Here is a 25,919-nt window from a genome sequence, read left to right on the forward strand (position 1 = left end):
ATGGTTACTGTACTTTGTTTACGTATACATAATGTACAACATTGACTGGAACAGTTTTAAACAATGTCACTGTAATGGTCCACTCCAAGGGTTACTCCAATGGGTCAGAACAAACCAACAGCTTTACACACACACACATATATATATATATATAGGCAGTTGAGTATGCACAGACAAAATTACATCAACAGTTTTAAAGGCAGGAATAATAAGGCCCACGGTCACGACTAGGAGCAGAAACTTCAACCTTCAACAACTACAAGTGGATGTACAGAGACAGACAGACAGACAGACAGACACACACACACACACACACACACACACACACATATACACACACAGTGAACACAGACAAAAGGTCTCTCTCAGGGGAGAGAATGGAGGCCTATAGGCCCGCGTGGCAGGCCTCCCTCTTAAGCCTCCACCACCGTCGACTCCAGCGACAAGACATCTTCTTTTCTTCTGCCATCGTCCGCCTGGATTATCCCTCATAAGCGTCTCATTCACCCGCTGTGTTCCCTTTCTGGGATATCAACTCTGATTGCTTGAAAATCAAATGCGACGCTGGAGATGACTTGCTACTAATCTAAAAGGGTCAGAGAGAGAGAGAGAGAGAGAGAGAGAGAGAGAGAGAGAGAGAGAGAGAGAGAGAGAGAGAGAGAGAGAGAGAGAGAGAGAGAGAGAGAGAGAGAGAGAGAGAGACAGAGACAGAGAGAGAGGGAGAGAGAAATGAGAGAGAGAGGGAGAGAGAAATGAGAGAGAGAGGGAGAGAGAAATGAGAGAGAGAGGGAGAGAGAAATGAGAGAGAGAGAGAGGGAGAGAGAAATGAGAGAGAGAGAGAGGGAGAGAGAAATGAGAGAGAGAGAGAAATGAGAGAGAAAGAGAAAAACAGAGAAAGAAAACACCTTAACACCGTAGCGATGACATTGTCTTTACTATATAAAGACCAATGTTCTCAAGGTCCCCCGGCCATCCTTCACTTCGTAGACAGCAAGAAGACAGCTATTACGCCACGCGACGGACAGCCATCAGTAGTGTTCACTCTGTTACCCTTCTCACGTACATGACTTCATTTTCAATCACTGACCAACAGACATATATAAACGTATTATTATTACATCACGTCACATAATGGAAATATTTCGTGGTCCAAGCTTTGAAGCAAGCCGAGATAGGATAAAAAAATTTGTATAATAAATGCAGGAACTCAAGAATCTGGCTTTGGAAGTGCAAAACCAAAAGACTCGGGATTCGATTCTGGGGCAGGCGGAGACGTATGTTTCCGTTACGTCTGATACCTCTGCTTACCTGGAAATAAGTAGGTACCTGGGTTTTAGTTGATTGTTGCTACAGTATCGTGAAGGGCGGAAGCATACCTTACATCGGATTGGATTTAAAAATGTGCTGAGCTAAGATAAGAAGCTTACCCTGTAAATTAAACGATTGGAAAAAAAAGAGGTGGATGGCTAATAATCCTGGGAGGATTATTAACCCAGGATAACCCAACAAAGGTAAGTAGTATGATTTATTTCCATTGGCCTCCTTTACCGGGATGCGACCTACAACAGGCGACTAACACTCAGGTACCTATTTACTGCTAGGCGAGCCTGGGCAGTAGATGTAAGGAGACCTGCCCACACGTCGCACCAGCGCGGCAATCAAACTGAGATCCTTTTGTTTGCGAGTCGAATGCCTTCTTACAACTATAGGGAAAGGTTGTGAGTCGCACGAAGAGGAAGGCAATTTCTCAATATATCTCAACCCAACCGAGTATCAAACCCAGAACCTTACGGATTACATTTAGAATGTGCAGCATAAGCGGCCCTTTATTGTGCATCTCGTATCCATAATGTGAACGGTAGCGCAAGAGCATACGTATGCACAAATGGCCTAAGAATTAAGTCCCCAAAGGGGATAACAGGGGTATCTACAGTTTATCTTATCTGCTGGAAGCAAATTTAGGATAGTGAGACGAATGCAGGAAAGGGAAGGAAGAGGGATAACGAAGGGTTCGTGGGGAGGGAGGAGAGGAAGAGGCTTGGTCCATCACGTCTGGTCTCCACTGAGTCAATGATGGCGCGAGGTCCAGAGAGAAGCTTCAAACGGGTAAACGCTCCAATGGCATCTAAGACAAAGAGCGGTCTCATTCAGACGCCCGCTTTGACTGGCGTATGTAAGGCCTATTTGAGGTATAATTAGAGGGCCAAGCTGCCCACCCTGCGGCGCTCTTGTCACCCTCTCAAATTAGTTTCCCATGATTATGAAGGTGAACCAGGCGGGAAGGAGGTTTTGTCGACCAGCACCACGGACAATGTTCCTCGGTGTCCAGACAACCTCAGTGCAGCTTGTGACTGTGGGAGTGACAAGCACAGTTTAAAAACTTGCTCTACCTAAAGACACTTAAGAAGAGGGAAGACTACGAAACAGACTGGAAGAAAGGGGGACGAAAGGAGGAAATGGAGGGAAAATCAAAAGAGGCATGGAAGGAGGGGGAGGAGAGCGAGAGACTGCATGAAACTAAGACACAGAAAACACAAACTTTCTGGCCACACATTAGGAAGGCGTCACACGTTAAGTAGTGTAACCTGAGACTCGTGTCAGGGCCTGTCAAACCATCCCTCACCCCTTCACCCTTCCATACAAACCTATTCCCTTTCTGCCTCTGGCCTTTATAGACCTACGGAAGAAAGACCTCCCGGCACAAACCTAAAGGCCTATTACCCCCTCCCTCCTTCCCAACCGCAGTATCCTGCCCGAATCAATGACCGCTAATCAAACAAACAAACATATCTGGATACAAACAAAACCGGGTGCGGTCGATGAAGCAGCTTATGGCTATTGTTTAAGAAAGGCAGAGAATCAAAATAATCTCTGCACTTCATCAACAATTGCCACCTTTTGTTTGCACCCCAGATTTGGTAGGTCTTGTGACCACTCTCCTTGATGTTTAATAGGAGGAACAGAAGGGGAAGGGGGAATTAATGGAAGGGGGAATTAGGGAAAGGGGCGTTAGGGGAAAGGGGGAATAAGGGAGAGTAAGGGTAAAAGGTAAAATATACGAGAATTGTAAATGTGGAGGAGGATCTAGAAACGAATACATACGAAAGGAAGGAGGACAGAAACAGTGGTCAGATGAGCAAGTGACAAGGAAAAGCGACAGGGATAGTAGCTGATGCAGTTGACAGGGATAGGAGAAGATAATATCAGTGATACGGAGAGAAGCCAATTGAAGTGATGGGATAGGAGCGAATGACCGGAATAGGAGTATGAGGTAACGAAAGTTTAGAAGAGTGCAAGGTATTTTCTGGGACGGAGGACGAGGTGGGGGGGGGTGAAGAAAGGTGTGGAATGGTTAAGAGTAAGCAATATTGCTGTTCTACATCTGCTGCTCTCTTGTTAATCCTCACCTGTGTGTGTGTGTGTGTGCGCGCGCGCGCGTGTGCGTGTCCCTCCTACGTTCTTCGTGCGCCCTCATGAAGAGAGCGATGATGCCATGATCTTCAGCTTATCCCGCGGGGCCTCCGGGTGTTTACCTCTGGCCCCCTGCGCACACCCGGCCGTGTTGACATGCGCCGGACACTCGCTTAAATTTCACTTAACCTCCGCCAACGTCACTTGAATATTCTGATCTCAGACGCTTCCTGCACTACCTTTGCATTCTCTGTCTCTGCCTGCCTATCCCTCCTTTGTTGCACTGGCTTCCTCTCTGTTTACAGAGTCCAGGCACTCGCTTAGCCGCTGTTTACAATCCTCTGACACTAAGGCACGATTTACACTCCGGCGCGCGATTACGTCTTGTTTGCAACGTTCTACTCTGTTAACCGTGTTTTTTACGCTCGTGACATCAGCATGGTCGATGTTTACATTGTACTGTCATGCACTTAGGACACTCTTTACAACACATAGTGTTCGTTTAGTCATGCAAAAGCATATGGATACCTAAAATGCGTAGGAACCAGGCCCTCCGAACAGAAAATACAACTGGGCATGGAGTTGCAAACGGCGTTCTGATATTCTCTTCCTGTATTTATGTAGGCTAATACCCGTTTCCCACTTGAGTAAATTTTAAAACCTAACTCAGATATGCTGCATTTTTTTTCTCTCTCTCCCTTCCCCCGACAGCTAGCTGATCAGCCATTCTATAAATATCCAGGTACCCAATCTACTACTGGTTGCATCAGGTTAAACGAAGCAAAAGAACTTTGTTGAATACGCTCGAATCCAGGATTGGAAGCCATCGTCTGTCATTCGAGTGTGGATTCCAATCCAGGATTGGACTCGAGGACCACTTCAGTGATCTCTGACTCGAAAATATTCACATCATTTGTACTTAGAGTTTGGTTTCCCGTTCGTGTGGGATTTAAGTGTACTTTATACGGTGTTTAGTGTACTTATAACATTAATCAGTGTTTAAGAATCTCTTCATCATGACACTGATCAGTATTTATAACATTATTGGGAGAATTACTCACAATATGTTATTTAAAAGGACACAAGCGAAATTGATGCGACATTTTTATTGTGACAACGTTTCGCTCTCCAGGAGTCGTATCAAGCTGTCAACGGTTTGACAAAGCTCCTGGAGAGAGGGTTTAAGTCTATCATGACGCTAAAAAAAGGCGCTAAACCCGACTGTGGGAGGATGGAAAGAGGGGGAAGTGGGGTGGGAGGGAGAGAGGGAGGGGAAATGCGCTCGCTGGTAACACTGTTACACATGGGAAGGTTGGGGAGGGGGGGGGGGTGGAAGGAGCTACTCAACTGTGGCAATTGGTAGCACTGAGTCAATAGGTCTACCGCCTGCGGCTTTAGGCCTGTAGTGAGTGGACCACACAAACTGGGAGTCTACCATTGTTCTAGTAATCTTGTGGGAGGGAGAGGGCGAGAAGGGGAGGAGAAAGTGAAGAGGAGAAAGAGGGAGGAGAAGAAAGGGGAAGGAATGAGTTTTTTTTTTACCATTCATTGTCTGGTTGTGCATGCATATATATATATATATATATATATATATATATATATATATATATATATATATATATATATATATATATATATATATATATACACAAGGAATTCGCAAGAGCAGGCGAAATATACACAAACACTGATCTCTGGCTGAAGGAGACTCGAACCTACGAACCTTGGAACAAGGTACGCAGTGCTTTACCAATCTACCCACACTGGACCAATACCTTGGAGTCCAGCTTGCGCTAGACTTTGATCCAAGGCAGCCAGCTTTCAGGGGATGAGATGAAAAGCTGTAAGCCTTCTCCCTGAAAGCTGGCTGCCTTGGATCAAAGTCTAGCGCAAGCTGGACTCCAAGGTATTGGTCCAGTGTGGGTAGATTGGTAAAGCACTGCGTACCTTGTTCCAAGGTTCGTAGGTTCGAGTCTCCTTCAGCCAGAGATCAGTGTTTATATATATATATATATATATATATATATATGTGTGTGTGTGTGTGTGTGTGTGTGTGTGTGTGTGTGTGTGTGTGTGTGTGTGTGTGTGTTTTCTCTAAAGAAGTATGCTGATATAACAGATTACTCCTCCAAATAACACATGCCTACTCCTTGAAAGTTCAGGCGCTGCCCTTCCCAGTGATGAGCCTCAACTGGACCTCAACAAATTACAGATGTGGTCAAACAAGTGGCTACTCGAATTCAACCCGAACAAACGCATAGTCATGCGAACTGGAGAAGGTGAGGGCAGACCGGAGAGAGAGTACATGGGTGGAGAGACGCTGCAAATACTCACACACGGAAATACACACAAACTATAGGTCAGTGACATATGCAAGGTCAGCATACTTCAGAGTAGAAAACAAGAATGGAGGAACACTGCAGCAAGCCTACTGGCCCATATTAGGCAAGTCCTTCTCTAGACCAAACATTCCCATCCACCCACTATTCAGGAACCTGAATGATGAATCCTGCAGAACCATGTAGACGACATAGGTTAGCCAAATTCTCGAATACGCAGCCCCACTATGAAGCCTAAGATCAATATGCTACGAGGAAAGCTGAACGGAAGTGAGCCCGACAACACTGGCAGAGAGAAGGGGAGATAAGACTACGGCATTTAAAATCTTAAGAGGAATTGAGAGGGAGAGACTTTGAATTTAAGAGGACAAGGATCAAGGGAACACAGGTGGAAGTTGAAGACACAGGTGAATCATTGGGATGTAAGGAAGAAATTCTTTAGTCTAAGGTTGGCTGTACAGTGGATTGACTTGGCTGAGGCAGTGGTAGAGGAAAGCTGAATACACAGCTTCAAAAATAGATATGATAAGGCTCAAGAGGCCAGAAATCAGCAATGCTGATCAAAATAGTCTAGGAGCAGACCAGGAGCTTGGTCTCAACCACTCGCAAATACAATTCGGCGAGTTCAGTTCTGAGCACACACACGCGCGCGCGCGCGCATACACACAAACACACACACACACACACACACACACACACACACACAAGATGGACGGGACCTGACAGGATGCGCACTCTTGTTTTTGCACCTAACGATAATTGTGTGGGTTTAACCTTGGAAAGATTACAATGCAAATAGCCGTTGTAGCCTCTACCTATCTTGTACATGTGCGAGCAGCGTGCGCCTGTGTCTGCCTGCCTGCCTGCGTCTCGCCATAGCTTGAAGTCGAACTCTTGTTCCTGGACCCGCATCTTGACTCGATCTAATGAATGTGGCTAGGCTCTGTCAAATACATTTTTTTTGCACCGGTGAGTGGAGTCGATCCCTTCTACATTTTTGTATGTGTATTCACATAGTTGTGCTTACAAGGTTGATTTATAGCTCTTGGATCCGCTTATTAACTCTTATCGGCCGGTTTTACGGATTTCTGGACTCCTGGGTTCTACTATACCTACTCTTGAAACTTTGTATTGTGTTTGTATTTATACGTCCAGCCTGTTGATGCTGCAGATTATATCTCACACACACACACACACACACACACACACACACACACACACACACACACACACACACACACACACACTAATATTCTGACACAATTCAAGGAGACAGAGGAGGGCCAACAACAGAGTCAGTCTTCTGACATACGTCGAACATTCACTAAACCTCACATGTATAATACCCAGACATACAACCGGTTAGCCAAGGAAAAAATATTACACCCTCAAAGAAAATGATAATCAGGAGCCCAAGATCAATCATGCATGGAGGCTGCAAAGTGGACGCAAGATGGACGCAAGGTTGATGATGTATGGGAAATTGAAGATATCTTGAAAGACCAGAGGAATGTTTCAGCAAGTAGTTATTAGAGTTCAGCACCATCGAGTGCAGATTAATGAAACTGGAAGAGACAGAGGAGACCAGAGCCAGAGTACGACCCTGGGTGGTGGTACAGTGGAGGACATACCTAGGGGTAACCAATGTACTAAGTCTCTCCACTGACGTGCAACATAAGCGACACATAATAGCCCGAAAAAAAATATAAGACTAGCCTTCAGTAATCTAGACTTAGTGAAACTAACAAATATGTGCCATCAAGTCTAGGTACGCAGCGCAGGTGTTTAACACCTGTTTAAACACCTAGAGAAATTGGGAAAAGTCTAAAGATATGCATCCAAACTGGTGTCTGAGTAGAAAACACTGAGCTCCGAGGAAATTTGAGATCTTAAATCTCTCTTGTTGCTAACGGAAGGACGAATAAGAGAAAGAATTATGATAAACAAAATGCTCTGGGTAATTCCACGAGGGTATTTGTTGTACCAAAGAAGGATCTGCACCAGTGGGGGCAGTGATTTTGGAAGGCGAAACACACCACTTCCTTAGCCAGCTTAGATAAATTTCACTGACCACGCGATTTTTTTGTCGATATAGAACTGATTATGTTTAATAACAGCTCGAATTCATGTCTACCATCTGTACACAAACGATTAAGATGGATTATAGATATTAGTATGGGAAATTAAGAGCAGATATAGTTCAGTGGGAGGCGGTAGGTTGAGGGCGTAAATAGGTTGAAAGCCTAACGGCTGTACGGTGGTCTTTAACGCTGAAAGTAGCCTATTCATTACCAATCAAGAATACTTTAATCCCTAAAGTAGGGATTAAAATTCCCTGAGAGACATAGAACTCATGGTATATATACCTTGTGACTGTAGGCAAAAAGGACCCATAAACCACATCAACCAAATGCACCAGAAGTAAACAGAGACTAAGAGAATAAAGAGAAATCTCTGGCTATCAAGGCAGGCAACTGGAAGTACGAAGGCTGAAGTACAGGTGGCGCTGACATGCACTCACCCCGGTATTAAGAAAAGATCGAACCCAAGAAAGTCATCAGTTCTGAAATCGTGTCAAATCAGACGCGCCAAGCGTTACCGGGGATTGTTGCTATGACATAATCAAAAGAAAACGAATACTTTCTTAAATTGGTGATACTGTATTTATTTTCCTATTTCTTTTCTAGACACTGACGGGCCAAAGATATATATATATATATATATATATATATATATATATATATATATATATATATATATATATATATATATATATAGAGAGAGAGAGAGAGAGAGAGAGAGAGAGAGAGAGAGAGGCCTCGCGGGCCGTATTTTGCCCAACCCTGATATACACTCTATGGAATTATCTTCAAACTTTTTTACTTCTCAAGACCCCGTGTAACAATATCACTTGGTCTTACCACCCAGTGCATTAATATCACATATTCTCATCACTCAGAGAAATAATATTACATACTCCTTCCCACTTGGTGCAATAATATCACATAGCCTCATCACTCCGTGAAGCAACATCACATATCCCCTGAACCACTCAGTGCAATAATATCACATATTCCCACCACACTATTCCAGTGATTATTAAAAAAAATTCTAACACGGAGTCTTAAACCAAACAACAGATAAATTTCTTAAAAGCTTCAGACATATTGGGATCAAGGCAAACTGTGCTAGTTTAAGCAGATTCACTGTAGCAAGCAATCATGCAAGACTGTACCATCACCGTGTGACTGGCGTTCGTGAAGGTTGCCTGCTGCAACCCAGTGGAAAGCATCTTGCTACCCGGTACTTGGTGGTGACCTTCCTGTAGAGCAGGTCACACAGGTAAAATTACACAACTCTCCTTGCTTTAAGGGACGACTTTTCTCTCTTAGTGCGCTAACCGGTGACACAGAGGATCAAATGAAAACACGATATTGTTAACTCAGTCCATAGAAAGGTAAGAGGCGGGTCCGAGAGCTACAAGAGGAAGGGAAAAAACTTGAGTTGCTATGTCCTGGAGTCTCGCTACTTGCGTGAGAGCTGCTGCTGCTGCCGAGGTGATGCTGGAGAGTGAGAGATGCGTCTGTCCCAAGCGACGTGCGTGTAACCTAACGCATAACGCATCACTGGAGAGAGAGAGAGAGAGAGAGATAGAGAGATAGATAGATAGATAGATAGATAGATAGATAGATAGAGAGAGAGAGAGAGAGAGAGAGAGAGAGAGAGAGAGAGAGAGAGAGAGAGAGAGAGAGAGAGAGAGATACGTACACTGTCATGTTATTGAACTTTGCTAATTTAACCAGCAATTAAGAGAACTGGGATGGAGGTAAACACATCCGTCTTCACCTGTCGTCCTTCACCACACTGGAGATAATAACAGCCTCAGTAAATATATGAGAGCCAGAGAAAAGAAAAATACAAAATACAAAATATCCATAGATCCCTAGCAAATAAATCCCAGTAAGTTTGTTTAATGAATAAACAAATGGTCAGTGTCTAAGTACCATAGAAGTCAGTAATGAAGAGAATAACAATACATTTACGATAGAGAAGTAAAGTTGGCCTTTCCCGGTGTGTATTCACCGAGTTGTGTTTTCAGGGGTTGAGTTTCCGCTCCTGCCACCCACACTCAACTTGTATTGTATTTGCGGTATGGTTCCTGCCCCCCTTCCTGTATTTGTGTTCATCTATATGTGGTTGCTAGGGTTAAGTCTCAGCTTCTTTTCCTGCCTCTTAAATTGACCACAAATGGATTATTTCTGTCTCTTATTTCTCTCTCTCTCTCTCTCTCTCTCCCCTATCATACGTATTCATAAACCTATGAACGAATCCTTTCTCTACCACTTTCTGATCAAGAAGAGGCTGAAGAAATACTTCCTAACATGCCAGTGATTCATCAGTGTTTTTAACTTCCGGTTGTGCCCTCATGTATCTGTCTCTCACTTCTCGAATACTCTGTCATTGTTCATCCTACCAATTCCTCTGAGTATTTTACAAGTCGTTATCACATCTTCCCAGGTTCACCTGCTATCCTACGTTAACAGGCTTACCTCCTTTAGTCATTACACTTCATACCCCTTAGCTCTGGGACTAGTTTCGTTGCAAATCTCGGCGCTTTTCCAGATTCTTGGCAAGCCACATCAGATATAGGCTCCTGAAATGGTATGTCATACTCTGAGATAAACAACTGCGCTTTTGACATCTTTTCCTGGACAATTACTCTGTTTCTGTTAAGTATTCCTTGCTCCACTGCAGTGCCTTCCTTGTTATTCCTGCTTGCTCTAGTTCCCCCTGAGTCTTTGTGTGATACAGCATCGAAACCCCTCCAACAGTAAAGGAATATGCAGTCCACCCAACTCTCTCGCTCTTTCTCTCTATTAACGTATCTTAGAAGTCAAGCAGCTTTGCGAGACAGTATTTACTATAGAAGAGGTAATTAGTCCCTCGGAAGAAGTGCTGGTTATGAACCCACGTTTTTTGTAGGTGTTCTACCACACCTGATTATCCTCTCCAGAACCTAACATACTATGCATGTCAGCGACACCAGTCAGCAGCACCACAATGATCCTTGTCTGTCCCCTTTCTTATATAACGATACCACATCTACCATCTTCCACACCTCAGGCAGTGGCCCGGTATCAACTAAAGTGTTGAGTATTTTTTATAGCAGTTTTGCCCCCTCTTTCAGGACCCACTGAGAGATATTATCTGGTCCCATTGCCTTCCAGGTATCTCACTCAGTAGTTTTTCACCTCTTCTCCTGTTGTGTGCATTGTGTCCAGTACTCCACGGTGTACACATACTCTTTGACTCTCTGGGTTGTACTCGCCGAGTTGTGTTAGAGGGGATGAGACTCAGCTCCTGGTTCCCGCCTCCTAGACTATTTTGGCGTGCATAATGATTTCTGGCCTCCTGACCCTTATTATAAGCTGTGTATTGAGTTTGTTTTTACCACCGTGTGTGTGTGTGTGTATGTGTGTGTGTGTGTGTGTGTGTGTGTGTGTGTGTGTGTGTGTGTGTGTGTGTGTGTGTGTGTGTGTGTGTGTGTGTGTGTGTGTGTGTGTACATACGACCGCGCTCTTGATGGAATTCACTACGTTTCGGATAGAAGGCGAAACGAGCAGAGATTAGCAGTCAGGTAACACCATCGAAGGATAACACGAGGGAGGACAGGATATTTCAATTAAGATTAGACATACCCTCAATAGGATTAGAAATAGGCCCTGTACAGGCTTATGGGCCGTCGAGTGGGCTTTGCTCTACTCTCTGAGAAACAATACCTGTACACTGTACGTTAATAACTACCATATATTTGTAGTTATGATGAACAATCTGTAGGCCTATGTGGATTTCAGAAAACCTTGTAATCTTACGTAGGCTTCAAGAAATATTACGACAGTATTTTTAACGCACACAGCCACAACGAACATACGCACATATTAACACCGAATAAACATACACTCCTACGCACAGTCACAAACAACAGTACACACACACATACACATGCACACGCACCAGAGTCACGTAACATCTCTCACGCACCATCACTGTTGTATTGTCACGCTGGAAAACTGATCGCAATACAAACCGAAGGGAAAAACAGTGTGCCAAAACAGTCAAATTCAATCCGACATTTAATCGCACGAATCCTGGAAAGCACAGCCTGGGCGCAACGTTCTTAACAAAGTCACACCGACGAATAAGACACAATAGCAACACCGGGGTATCTTCACTGCCGACACCCGGGTGTTGGACATGTCTTGTTCGTCAACTTGGTGTTGTAGGTTCGTCGGTCGTGTCCCGGCCCGGGTCTTCTCCAGATTCGTCAATTTGGTGTTGTGTAACGTGGAAGACGAAACCACGAAACAAGCTATTGCTCTGTAGACGTTTCACCCCACGTAGAGCTTAGGAATGTATCGATTAAGCTCTATACAGGGCGGAACGTCGTCCGGTTAAAAGCTTAGTTCTTCAACCTGTGCTTTTGTTCCGCTATCGTGGGCGGTACGATCACCTTCACCTTCAAGGATCACAACAGTGCCACTATCACATCTGCAAGGAAACTGATAGGATGGATAATGAGAACATTCAAGACAAGAGATGCCAAGCCAGTGATGATTCTTTTTAAATCACTTGTTCTCTCTAGGCTGGAATAGTGGTGTACATTGACATCCCCATTCAAGGCAGGTGTAATTGCAGATCTAGAGAACGTACAGGGAATCTTAACTAGTGGGAACGTCTGGAAGCGCTTGACTTGTACTCACTGGTACGCAGGCGAGAGAGATACGTCATAATCTACACCTGGAAAATCGTAGGGGGACTGGTCCCTAATCTGCACACATAAATCACTCCTTACGAAAGCAAATGATTTGGCAAGCGATGTAACACACTCCCAGTGAAAAGTTGGGACGCCATTAGTATACTAAGAGAAAACACAATAAGTGTCCGGGGCCCAAGACTATTCAACAGCCTCCCACCAGCCATAAGGGGAATTACCAATAGACCCCTGGCTGTCTTCAAGAGGGAGCTGGACAGACACCTAAAGTCAGTGCCGAATCAGCCTGGCTGTGGTTCGTACGTTGGAATATGTGCGGCCAGAAGTAACAGCGTAGTTGATCAGGCCCTGATCCACCGGGAGGCCTGGTTGTGGACCGGGCAGTGGGGGCGTTGATCCCCGGAATACCCTCCAGGTAGATTCCAGGTAATTGACAAAGTATCTGCGTGGTCATGGTACCTGCATGGTCGTAGTAACTGCATAGTCGTAGTAACTACATGGTCGTAGTAACTGCATAGTCGTAGTAACTACATGGTCGTAGTAACTGCATAGTCGTAGTAACTACATGGTCGTAGTAACTGCATGGTCGTAGTAACTGCATGGTCGTAGTAACTGCATGGTCGTAGTAATTGCATGGTCGAAGTAACTACATGGTCGTAGTAACTGCATGGTCGTAGTAATTGCATGGTCGTAGTAACTACATGGTAGTAGTAACTGCCAACTATCAAGCTACCAAACTGTCTGGTAACAGTTAATAGGAACAGCAGTACACGAGCAGTAACAGCTAAAAATAGCGAGGGGGAAAAAGTGGGCAAAAGAGGAGGAACAACAGCAAAACAACAGGACAACAAGAACAACAACAGTACAGGAGGAGCAGCAACAGAACAAGAGGAACAACAGCAAGACAAGTGGAACAACAGAAGGACAAAAAGGAACAAGACAAATATAACAGCAGAGCAAAACAGGAATAAGTAAAATCACGTGATGTATAAACCGTAAAAACAGAGAAATATAAAAGATGAACAAATGAACAACAGCTCTTAAACCAAAAGAATAATAGTAACTGAATAACAAGACCGATAACAACAGCTACGGATCCACAGGAACAAGAAAATCTCCATAACACGAGAAACATGAAAAAAAGGGGGAAATAAGAAGAAAAATGAACAAAGACTGAAAACAACAGCTGGGGAAACAGAGAAACAAGAAAACACCGAACAAAGAAACAAGGAAAAAACCGAACGAGAGAAACAAGAAAAAAGAAGAAATGACCTAACAAAGAAGGAAGAAAAGACAAAACACACCCAAAAAAGAAAAGAAAATCCCGCTGGACAGGAGAGAAGCGGGAAAAAAGCCGCTGAGAATGAAAAGAGGAAAAGATAGATAGATAGATAGATAGATAGAGAGAGAGAGAGAAAGAGAGAGAGAGGCGTGAAGAGCAAGTAGGGAGGAGCGGTTGAGGGAAGCTCCTCCCTGCCTGCCGTATGCTAATGGTCGGCAGGGAAGACCAGACCAGTACACAAATCTCTCCTGATCCCTTTTCGACAACAGCGTCTTTGTAAGTGATACACACCGGCCCAGAATGGGATGACGCCTCTACCATTTGCCCTTGCGGGAGTGTCGAGGGAGGCTGGAGGGGATGATTGAGGAAGGAATGATGGAGGGGATGATGGAGGAAGGAAGGATGGGAGGGAACGATGGAGGGAAGTGGATGATTGAGAAAGGAATGATGGGAGGGGATAACTGGGGAAGGAATGATTGTGGGGATGATGGAAGAGGATGATTGGGGAAGGAATGATTGTGGGGATGATAAGAGAGGATGATTTACGAAGGAATGATTGTGGGGGATGATTGGGGAAGGAATGGTTGAGGGGATGATGGAAGAAGGACTGATGGTGGGGATGACGGAGGGGTGGGGATAATTGGGAAAGAGATAATGGAAGAATGAGATTTTTTTGTATTTATCAAAACTGAATACACCAGTATTGTGCTGCTACCCTAGTCTGTATCATAGTTACACAGTGGTGGCAATGATAACTATGTTTCCTGCCTAAGGGGAGGAGGAAGGGATGATGAAGAGTGGATGATGGAGGGAGGGAAAGATGGAGAGGAAACAGATGCTGGAAAGGCGACTAGGGAAAAGGTATCCTAGAAGCTTAGGGAAAGATGCAGGAGGAAAGGCTCGTGAGAACAAATTAGGGGAGGAAAAGTGGGGAGGTAGTAACGAGGTAAAGAAGTGATAATGGAGAGAGAGAGAGAGTAGTAGAAGTAGCAGCAGCAGTAGTAGTAGTAGTAGTAGTAGTAGTAGTAGTAGTAGTAGTAGTAGTAGTAGTAGTAGTAGTAGTAGTAGCAGTAGTAGTAGTAGTAGTAGTAGTAATTACTAGTTGTCAAAGGCACTTCTCGAAAGACACTTAGTCCGTTTAGTGGTGTGTGTGTGTGTGTGTGTGTGTCGTTGCAGAAGTGATGTGTTCGCTGGTGCAGCTATGGAAGGTGATGTGTGTGTTATGGATGTGGGAGGACTGGCGTAGAAGTGGGGTAGGCAAGAGAAGGAGGCGTAGGGAAGCTGCATGCCTCACCATACAGCTGCCTGCCTCACCATACCCCCACGGCTGGGTTGAGTCCAGGAATATATCACAGTTAAAATGAATATCCCCAACTATCATCTCTCTGCTGAAGACAACTGTATATGCATCTAGGATTTCACCCCCTCCTTTAGAAGGGAACTGTGGAGGAGATTCCTGGAAGTCTAGTTCCTATTTAGAAAAAATGAATGCATCAGCAGTGTGCTGCTACCCTATTTTGTATGATAGTTTTACAGTTTACCTGGAGTTTACCTGGAGATGGTTCCGGGGGTCAACGCCCCTGCGGCCCGGTCTGTGACCAGGCCTCATGGTGGATCAGGGGATCAGTGGGAACAAAAGCTGACTATGTTTGCCCTGTCCTTTTCCATCACGCAGGACGGGGCTCATACAAAGTGTTGCAAACTCTCAGACTGAGCTGGGAGACTTCAGTAGGGCAGTGAGATTATCGTCCAGTATTCCAGTAAGGGTTCATCAGCTACAGGAGCTTCAGAGGTTTCGCTCAGCGTAACTGGAGTTGCTATCACTTGGGACAGGAGAAATGGAATTTGTCGAAGGTCGAGAAACAGATAGTAGGGTAAGGATCTGGGACAGTGGCCGGGGTTGGGGGGGGTGAAGGGAGGCAGGGAGTTAAGAGGATTGGAAACAGGGACAGAATCGAGGGGTAACAGGACGGTCTCTCCCTGATTTCACTTTCTAAACAATGACCAAGCAAATAATATGAAACTAAACTTACCACCTTCCAATAAAATAAATCTCCCCCCCCCTTTCATCTCCCCTACCCCCGCACACCCACACACCCGTAATTCAAAAATCGCTGAACACAACCTGTGGCCGGAAGCGAGCCAGCTCAGGTAGGGAAAGAGTCACACAACACAACGCTACCACACAAAACATCAACAGCCAATTTCGAAAGCCCCGAGGCGCTTCTCCCTATCACCAGCGCTCCAAAATTGTGTGAGAAAGGAGCTTTGCTGAGTCCCATGGGACTCCAGGCGGAGGCGCTGGCGGAGGAAGACCTTAAGTAGCAGTGGAAAATGACACGTCTCAGTAGGAGAAGAAGGAAGGACACAGAGAGAGATGGGGAGGAGAAGGAGGATAAGGAGGAGGAAAAAGAAACTGATTATCCAGATCTGCCTTCCACACTTCCTAGTTATTAAGGACAGGTTTTGTTTCTGAGGGAAGAATTGTAATTGTTCTTGTTACGATCGTCGTGGTCTCGGCTACACACCTGCTTCCATGCGCCCGTCGTGGTCTCGGCTACACACCTGCTTCCCTGGACCCGTCGTGGTCTCGGCTACACACCTGCTTCCCTGGACCCGTCGTGGTCTCGGCTACACACCTGCTTCCCTGCACCCGTCGTGGTCTCGGCTACACACCTGCTTCCCTGGACCCGTCGTGGTCTCGGCTACACACCTGCTTCCCTGGACCCGTCGTGATCTCGGCTACACACCTGCTTCCCTGCACCCGTCGTGGTCTCGGCTACACACCTGCTTCCATGCACCCGTCGTGGTCTCAGCTATACAGCCGCTTCCCTGCACCCGTCGTGATCTCAGCTATACAGCCGCTTCCCTGCACCCGTCGTGGTCTCAGCGACACACCCGCTTCCCTGTACCCGTCGTGGTCTCAGCTACACACCCACTTCCCTGCACCCGTCGTGGTCTCAGCTACACACCCGCTTCCCTGTACCCGTCGTGGTCTCAGCTACACACCCACTTCCCTGCACCCGTCGTGGTCTCAGCTACACACCCGCTTCCCTGCACCCGTCGTGGTCTCAGCTACACACCCACTTCCCTGCACCCGTCGTGGTCTCAGCTACACACCCGCTTCCCTGCACCCGTCGTGGTCTCAGCTACACACCCGCTTCCCTGCACCCGTCGTGGTCTCAGCTACACACCCGCTTCCCTGCACCCGTCGTGGTCTCAGCTACACACCCACTTCCCTGCACCCGTCGTGGTCTCAGCGACACACCCGCTTCCCTGTACCCGTCATGGTCTCAGCTACACACCCACTTCCCTGCACCCGTCGTGGTCTCAGCGACACACCCGCTTCCCTGTACCCGTCATGGTCTCAGCTACACACCCGCTTCCTTGCATTCAAATTCAACATTATCATTATATACTGCCATTAGCATGTTTTCCTAAACCTCTGCCGTAAGAGGCGAATTGATTGGGTAGTGTTAGTTATCCTGTGAATGACATAATAACACAGCACCAATCATCCCGTGAGCGAACATAACACTATACAGCACGACCAGGTAATGTACCATAAATAGTTAATGTGCCATAACTACTTAATGTACCATTGAGGATAACAACTCTCCTATTGAGACATGCTCTAAGAAATCATGCTATCACTGAGCCACATCCTGCGTATTTTAGTCAAAATGCTGTTAACCTTAGAATATTTGGCAGTTTTCGCAAATATTCATGGCATCAATTCTATAATTCCAGTAATCTCTTACACCAGTAAATACAGTGTTGATTCGCGTGTTAATCCTCTTCCCTCTCCGCACACACACACTTTACACAGTCATTTCTTGGAGTTGCTACACGTATCTGTTACCTGACATGCACTAAGCTAAAGGAACCCTGGCCATCAGATTCTCTATCCCACTGGAGTTAATATACATTATGAGACTCACGGGAAAACAGTAAACTAGCATGGATTCAAGAGGGCCTTTTAAATGGTAGGTAATCAGGCTTAATCTAAGGAGAGGGAAGGTGAACGTAGATCCCTTTCATTGGATCATCCTTCCCCATCCATGTAGGGTATTGCTATGTAGATTTGCCATGTTTTAATCTTCCTCACTGAACTCCCTCTCTACATTCTTAGTAATATTTGCTTTGTAATCTTCAACAATGTTACTTCAAATCTCTAATCTTGGTTTTGTTTACGTAAAGGTTTTCCTGCCCATTCATCATCATTCTTATTCCCTTCAATGTTAAAATGAGATGACTTTCACACAATCTTATCGTTTTTATTAATATTTTTCTTATTTGTTTACATCCACAACAATATCGTGAGAGATATTTCGGGAGTGTAAATTGAATAAGATTGACATTGAATCTATTCTTGTCTTTTGTTCTCTTTTGGTTACTCAACTTCATTGAGCAATTTTAAAGCGATTAATTCAATTTGGGTTGACGCCCAACCCTGAATTCTTACAGGTTTGTCTACCAAACCTGTTGTTTCTAACCAGTGTTATGAGTTGCGGCAGGAACGCCACTCTGAGAACCTTGTCAGATACATGGATGAGCGTGTGATCTCTCGATGAATATACGATCATCGTCTCCATGACCTCCATTGTTGATAATGATTAAGTAGTCACTCATCATAAATATTCGTTAATATATACATATGATATTTTCGTTTTAGGTTTCATTTCCATTCTCTCATTCCACTGAAGATAACCAATGGTATCCTCCCGGCTACGAGAGTTGGAAGTTTCACTTCATACCAGCTTATGTTCTTTGTCTTATCAAAAATATATCAACAAAAATTTATATGGATGTCATATCATTTACAACTCCACTACTTCCATGGTAATCTCTTTTAATTAAGATCAATTCTAATTAGCTGTTCTTTGGCAATTAAATGCTTATGAATAGTATTTTACTGTCATACTCTCTACTAGGTAGACAGTAAATTAGGCTCGATTCTTAAGATCATACAGTTTAGCGTTGCTAAGACAGCTTAAAATTATTTTCATACCTTTAACACAAGATTCCCTACACTACCATGGTTGATATGACAGTGTGAATATTTCACTGCAACCAAATACAACCATATAAATTGTCCTTTATTCTCCAGGTTAACACTCATATCTATATTTTTAGAAGACATAAGGAAGATGAAAGAGGAACTTGAGGAACTGGTGGGAAGAGGTGAATAAAATGCAGGTGTGACAGAAGGGTAGGGAAAAGGTAGGAAAAATAGCACCTTTGTGAGAGTGGTCACGGCAGTATTACCTTGACCTTGCAGACAGCAAAAGGAAATTCGCCTTTATTCAACGCAGCGTTTTCCCAGATTTATTTAAAGGCGAAGAAAAAAAATCTTACGTCAGGAGGTAGAATTGCACAGGCTAATTTGTTAGCATAAGCCAGAATTTATCGAGAGCGCGTGAGGATGAGGTAATATAGCTGGTATCAGGTTCTATTATGGTCTTAATACCGTGTTCAAGTTGATACAGCGGGCGATTAGTGTAATATATATGACTATCATTTTGGCACTCTGCGGGTTGGGGGTGAGTCGTATTCACACGCTCTACTCGCTGATATATATCTCGGTAATTACCTGTTTTGTAGTTCCAGGAATAGAGGCTTTGCTTGTGTTGTATCGCCTTCTCTTAGGAATGGATCCTATAATTTCTTTTTTAAACTCCTAATGGTTCTGGCACACACTATTTATTCTTTAGTTTAATTCCAACAATCAAATACTTCATTTGTAAAGAAATATGTCTGAGCATTCCCTGAACAACATTTTTTATGCAAGAAAGAATTATTGTTTCTTAATTGTCTTACTGACGGCCTCAAGAAATTCTTGTTTACTATCTTACATTCTCGTATAAATGTGTGTGAGCAGTGGCAGCCCTGAAGTTCTATGTAGAAAGAGGCTTAGAAAAAGCAATCTGGGTGGAAGAGGGGGGATGGCTAGGGGACTTGTCAAGAAGATGCGTTATTATTTTTATTGGGGAGGACTTGGGGGGCTGATAGTCTTTCAGAATATGTAGCGAATACTTACATCTATGCTTCTCTTTCCTTCCAATGAAGACATTTCCAGCGCTTTTAGTCGTTTCTGTCTATAAGCTATGCTGATGATATCATGATCCATATATAATAAAATATGTAATTATATCTCTGTTTGCATTGTTAAAATATTAGCCACGTCCTTCCTGAATTCATCTGTTCTTTCTCCTTTCTTCAGGTACTCCATTTTTCCTGTCTTCATCCCATCCTTCTTCCAGTCTTCCTTCCTCCCTCCCTGTCTTCCTCCCTTCCTTTCTTCCTTCATGCCTACTTTCGTCATTCCTTTCTCCAGTCCCATTCCCTCCTCATCCTTCTTTCTGTTTTACTTATTCTTCTAAGTTGTTCTTTCTTCCTTATTCAGTAACTGACCACAATAACTGACTTAACCACGACACTCACAATGTCACCCCACCATTACTGTTACCGTCACCATTACTGTTACCATCACCATTACTGTTACCATCACCATTACTGTTACCATCACCATTACTGTTATCATCACCATTACTGTTATCATCACCATTACTGTTACCATCACCATTACTGTTACCATCACCATTACTGTTATCATCACCAAACTGTTATCATCACCATTACTGTTATCATCACCATTACTGTTATCAACACCATTACTGTTACCATCACCATTACTGTTATCATCACCAAACTGTTATCATCACCATTACTGTTATCATCACCATTACTGTTACCATCACCATTACTGTTACCATCACCATTACTGTTATCATCACCATTACTGTTATCATCACCAAACTGTTATCATCACCATTACTGTTATCATCACCATTACTGTTACCATCACCATTACTGTTACCATCACCATTACTGTTACCATCACCATTACTGTTATCATCACCATTACTGTTACCATCACCATTACTGTTATCATCACCATTACTGTTATCATCACCAAACTGTTATCATCACCATTACTGTTATCATCACCATTACTGTTACCATCACCATTACTGTTACCATCACCAGGACTGTTACCATCACCATTACTGTTACCATTACCATTACTGTTACCATCACCAGGACTGTTACCATCACCATTACTGTTACCATCGCAAGAACTTTTACCATCACCAGAACTGTTACCATCACTATTACTGTTACCATCACCATTACTGTTACCATCACCAGAACTGTTATCATCAATATTACTGTTACCATCACCATTACTGTTGCCATCACCAGGACTGTTACCATCACCATTACTGTTACCATCACCATTACTGTTACCATCACCATTACTGTTACCATCACCATTACTGTTACCATCACCATTACTGTTACCATCACCATTACTGTTACCATCACCATTACTGTTACCATCACCAGGACTGTTACCATCACCATTACTGTTACCATCACCATTACTGTTACCATCACCAGGACTGTTACCATCACCATTACTGTTACCATCACCATTACTGTTACCATCACCATTACTGTTACCATCACCATTACTGTTACCATCACCATTACTGTTACCATCACCAGGACTGTTACCATCACCATTACTGTTACCATCACCATTACTGTTACCATCACCATTACTGTTACCATCACCATTACTGTTACCATCACCATGTACCATCACCATTACTGTTACCATCACCATTACTGTTACCATCACCATTACTGTTACCATCACCATTACTGTTACCATCACCATTACTGTTACCATCACCATTACTGTTACCATCACCATTACTGTTACCATCACCATTACTGTTACCATCACCATTACTGTTACCATCACCAGGACTGTTACCATCACCATTACTGTTACCATCACCAGCACTATTACCAACACAGCTGTCAATCATTCCTGGTAGATATATTCGTTTCCTTCTTCGTAAATTTCACCCCTTTCCACTTCTTTCCTCCCCCCTTCCCCCATCCTCCTCTTCCCCATCATCCCTCCTTCTTTTCCTCTCCATCTACACTTTCTTCACTATTTATCTCTCGACTTCTTTTCTCCTTCCCCTCTTATACCTCCCCTCTTTTTACCTTCCTCTCCTCCTCAATTCTTCTCTCCCCTACTAAATCCCTCTCTCCTTTCTCTCTCTATCAGCCTTCCCCTCCTTCGTTAATTAATACCTCCTTCCTTCTTTCCTCCCTTACTCCCTCCCTTTATCACCCTCCCTCTTCCTGTCTTCCTTAGCCTCCTCCCGCAGGTTAAGACAAGAATAAGACGCCAGATTATACAGATTAATTACATTGTGTGTACATCCTTCCTCCCTCACACTGTGTACATCCTTCCTCCCTCACACTGTGTACATCCTTCCTCCTTCACACTGTGTACATCCTTCCTCCCTCACACTGTGTACATCCTTCCTCCCTCACACTGTGTACATCCTTCCTCCCTCACACTGTGTACATCCTTATTCCCTCACACTGTGTACATCCTTCCTCCCTCACACTGTGTACATACTTCCTCCTTCACACTGTGTACATCCTTCCTCCCTCACACTGTGTACATCCTTCCTCCTTCACACTGTGTACATCCTTCCTCCCTCACACTGTGTATATCCTTCCTCCTTCACACTGTGTACATCCTTCCTCCCTCACACTATGTGTACATCCTTACTCCCTCACACTGTGTGTACATCCTTACTCCCTCACACTATGTGTACATTCTTACTCCCTCACACTATGTGTACATCCTTACTCCCTCACACTGTGTGTACATCCTTACTCCCTCACACTATGTGTACATTCTTACTCCCTCACACTATGTGTACATCCTTACTCCCTCACACTGTGTGTACATCCTTACTCCCTCACACTGTGTGTACATCCTTACTCCCTCACACTATGTGTACATCCTTACTCCCTCACACTGTGTGTACATCCTTACTCCCTCACACTATGTGTACATCCTTACTCCCTCACACTGTGTGTACATCCTTACTCCCTCACACTATGTGTACATCCTTGCTCCCTCACACTATGTGTATATCCTTACTCCCTCACACTATGTGTACATCCTTGCTCCCTCACACTGTATGTACATCCTTACCCTCTCACAATGTACACATGCTTAATTCCTCTCATTTGTATGTGCATCTTTACTACTAGCAGTGTACACTACTAGCAGTGTACACTACTAGCAGTGTACACTACTAGCAGTGTACACTACTAGCAGTGTACACTACTAGCAGTGTACACTACTAGCAGTGTACACTATTAGCAGTGTACACTACTAGCAGTGTACACTACTAGCAGTGTACACTACTAGCAGTGTACACTACTAGCAGTGTACACTACTAGCAGTGTACACTACTAGCAGTGTACACTACTAGCAGTGTACACTACTAGCAGTGTACAGCAACACGCTAACGCACATAAAAAAACTTAAATCAAGCATCTAAAAATCTTTTCTCAGTTACACGAACGAAAAAAGAAATAAAAAAACTTTTTTTAATAAATCGAACCCGTGTTTTTCTTCTCTCTTTTTTTAAACCATAGGAATAAAACTGTGGTTTATTTTATCTCTTCTTATATTTACCTTGTGGAAATTTTCTTATTTTGACCCTGTGGAATTTTTTTTGTGTTCACCTTGTGGCATTTTCTTATGGTCACCTTGTGGTATTTTCTTATGGTCACCTTGTGGTATTTTCTTATGGTCACCTTGTGGTATTTTCTTATGGTCACCTTGTGGTATTTTCTTATGGTCACCTTGTGGTATTTTCTTATGGTCACCTTGTGGTATTTTCTTATGGTCACCTTGTGGTATTTTCTTATGGTCACCTTGTGGTATTTTCTTATGGTCACCTTGTGGTATTTTCTTATGGTCACCTTGTGGTATTTTCTTATGGTCACCTTGTGGTATTTTCTTATGGTCACCTTGTGGTATTTTCTTATGGTCACCTTGTGGTATTTAGTAAGACAAATCTTGTGTTAAAGTTAATATGTAAACCCCACATTATTATTATTCTTTACGGTCATGGGGAAGCAGTAAGCCCCTGAGGGTTTACTGCTTCGCCTGGGGGAGTGGGAGTAATTAGGTCTGAGCCGAGGAAGGGGAGAACCTGTGAGACAGAGCCCCGGAAATTAGACAATTAAAATTTAAAACACAACGAAATTAAAGTTTCTTTTTTTTGTAATTTAAAATATAATTAGTGAAAAGTTTTTATTTCTTGGTCATGTTCACTTTTGTCTACCTCAGCCCCGTTGGTCATGTTCACCTGTGTCTACCTCAGCCCCTTGGTCATGTTCATCTGTGTCTACCTCAGCCCCTTGGTCATGTTCACCTGTGTCTACCTCAGCCCTCTTGGTCATGTTCATCTGTGTCTACCTCAGCCCCGTTGGTCATGTTCACCTGTGTCTACCTCAGCCCCTTGGTCATGTTCACTTTTGTCTACCTCAGCCCCGTTGGTCATGTTCACCTGTGTCTACCTCAGCCCCTTGGTCATGTTCACCTGTGTCTACCTCAGCCCTCTTGGTCATGTTCATCTGTGTCTACCTCAGCCCTCTTGGTCATGTTCATCTGTGTCTACCTCAGCCCCTTGGTCATGTTCATCTGTGTCTACCTCAGCCCCGTTGGTCATGTTCACCTGTGTCTACCTCAGCCCCGTTGGTCATGTTCACTTTTGTCTACCTCAGCCCCGTTGGTCATGTTCACCTGTGTCTACCTCAGCCGCGTTGGTCTTGTTCACCTGTGTCTACCTCAGCCCCGTTGGTCATGTCTACCTGTCTCTACCTCAGCCCCGTTGGTCATATCCACCTGTCTCTACCTCAGCCCCGTTGGTCATGTCCACCTGTCTCTACCTCAGCCCCGTTGGTCATGTCCACCTGTCTCTACCTCAGCCCCGTTGGTCATGTCCACCTGTCTCTACCTCAGCCCCGTTGGTCATGTCCACCTGTCTCTACCTCAGCCCCGTTGGTCATGTCCACCTGTCTCTACCTCAGCCCCGTTGGTCATGTCCACCTGTCTCTACCTCAGCCCCGTTGGTCATGTTCACCTATCTCTACCTCAGCCCCGTTGGTCATGTCCACCTGTCTCTACCTCAGCCCCGTTGGTCATGTCCACCTGTCTCTACCTCAGCCCCGTTGATCATGTCCACCTGTCTCTACCTCAGCCCCGTTGGTCATGTCCACCTGTCTCTACCTCAGCCCCGTTGGTCATGTCCACCTGTCTCTACCTCAGCCCCGTTGGTCATGTCCACCTGTCTCTACCTCAGCCCCGTTGGTCATGTCCACCTGTCTCTACCTCAGCCCCGTTGGTCATGTCCACCTGTCTCTACCTCAGCCCCGTTGGTCATGTCCACCTGTCTCTACCTCAGCCCCGTTGATCATGTCCACCTGTCTCTACCTCAGCCCCGTTGATCATGTCCACCTGTCTCTACCTCAGCCCCGTTGATCATGTCCACCTGTCTCTACCTCAGCCCCGTTGATCATGTCCACCTGTCTCTACCTCAGCCCCGTTGGTCATGTCCACCTGTCTCTACCTCAGCCCCGTTGGTCATGTCCACCTGTCTCTACCTCAGCCCCGTTGGTCATGTCCACCTGTCTCTACCTCAGCCCCGTTGGTCATGTCCACCTGTCTCTACCTCAGCCCCGTTGGTCATGTCCACCTGTCTCTACCTCAGCTCAGAAGGTCAAGAGATAAATAACAGGAGAGAAAAAAATAATTTGACAAAGAAATATTTCAAGTAAACTTGCAGTACTTGCGCGTGCAAAAAAAATTATATAGATGTAACGCTAACCACAATGTTATGATGATAAGTGACAGGACAAAATTACCCACGTACAACACGGGTTAAAAAGTATATACAATGATAAAAAGTTTAGTGTTATAAAAGTCTGAGTATCTAGATTCTGCTCTAATATATATATATATATATATATCTATATATATATATATATATATATATATATATATATATATATATATATATATATATATATATATATATATATATATATATATATTTCAATAAACCGGCCGTATCCCACCGAGGTAGGGTGACCTAAAAACAAAATAGAAAGTTTTCTTTTTAAATTTGGTAATTTATACAGGAGAAGGGGTTACCAG

General features: G+C 44.2%; 1 protein-coding gene across 7 annotated transcripts in view; it reads right to left on the minus strand.

Moving 5' to 3' along the window:
- LOC128687351 (optomotor-blind protein) overlaps positions 1-25,919 on the minus strand; it is a 392,076-nt gene that overhangs the window by 195,911 nt on the left and 170,246 nt on the right. The window lies entirely within an intron of this gene.

This window comes from Cherax quadricarinatus, chromosome 40 (genome assembly GCF_038502225.1).
Source record: "Cherax quadricarinatus isolate ZL_2023a chromosome 40, ASM3850222v1, whole genome shotgun sequence".
Taxonomy (NCBI): domain Eukaryota; kingdom Metazoa; phylum Arthropoda; class Malacostraca; order Decapoda; family Parastacidae; genus Cherax; species Cherax quadricarinatus.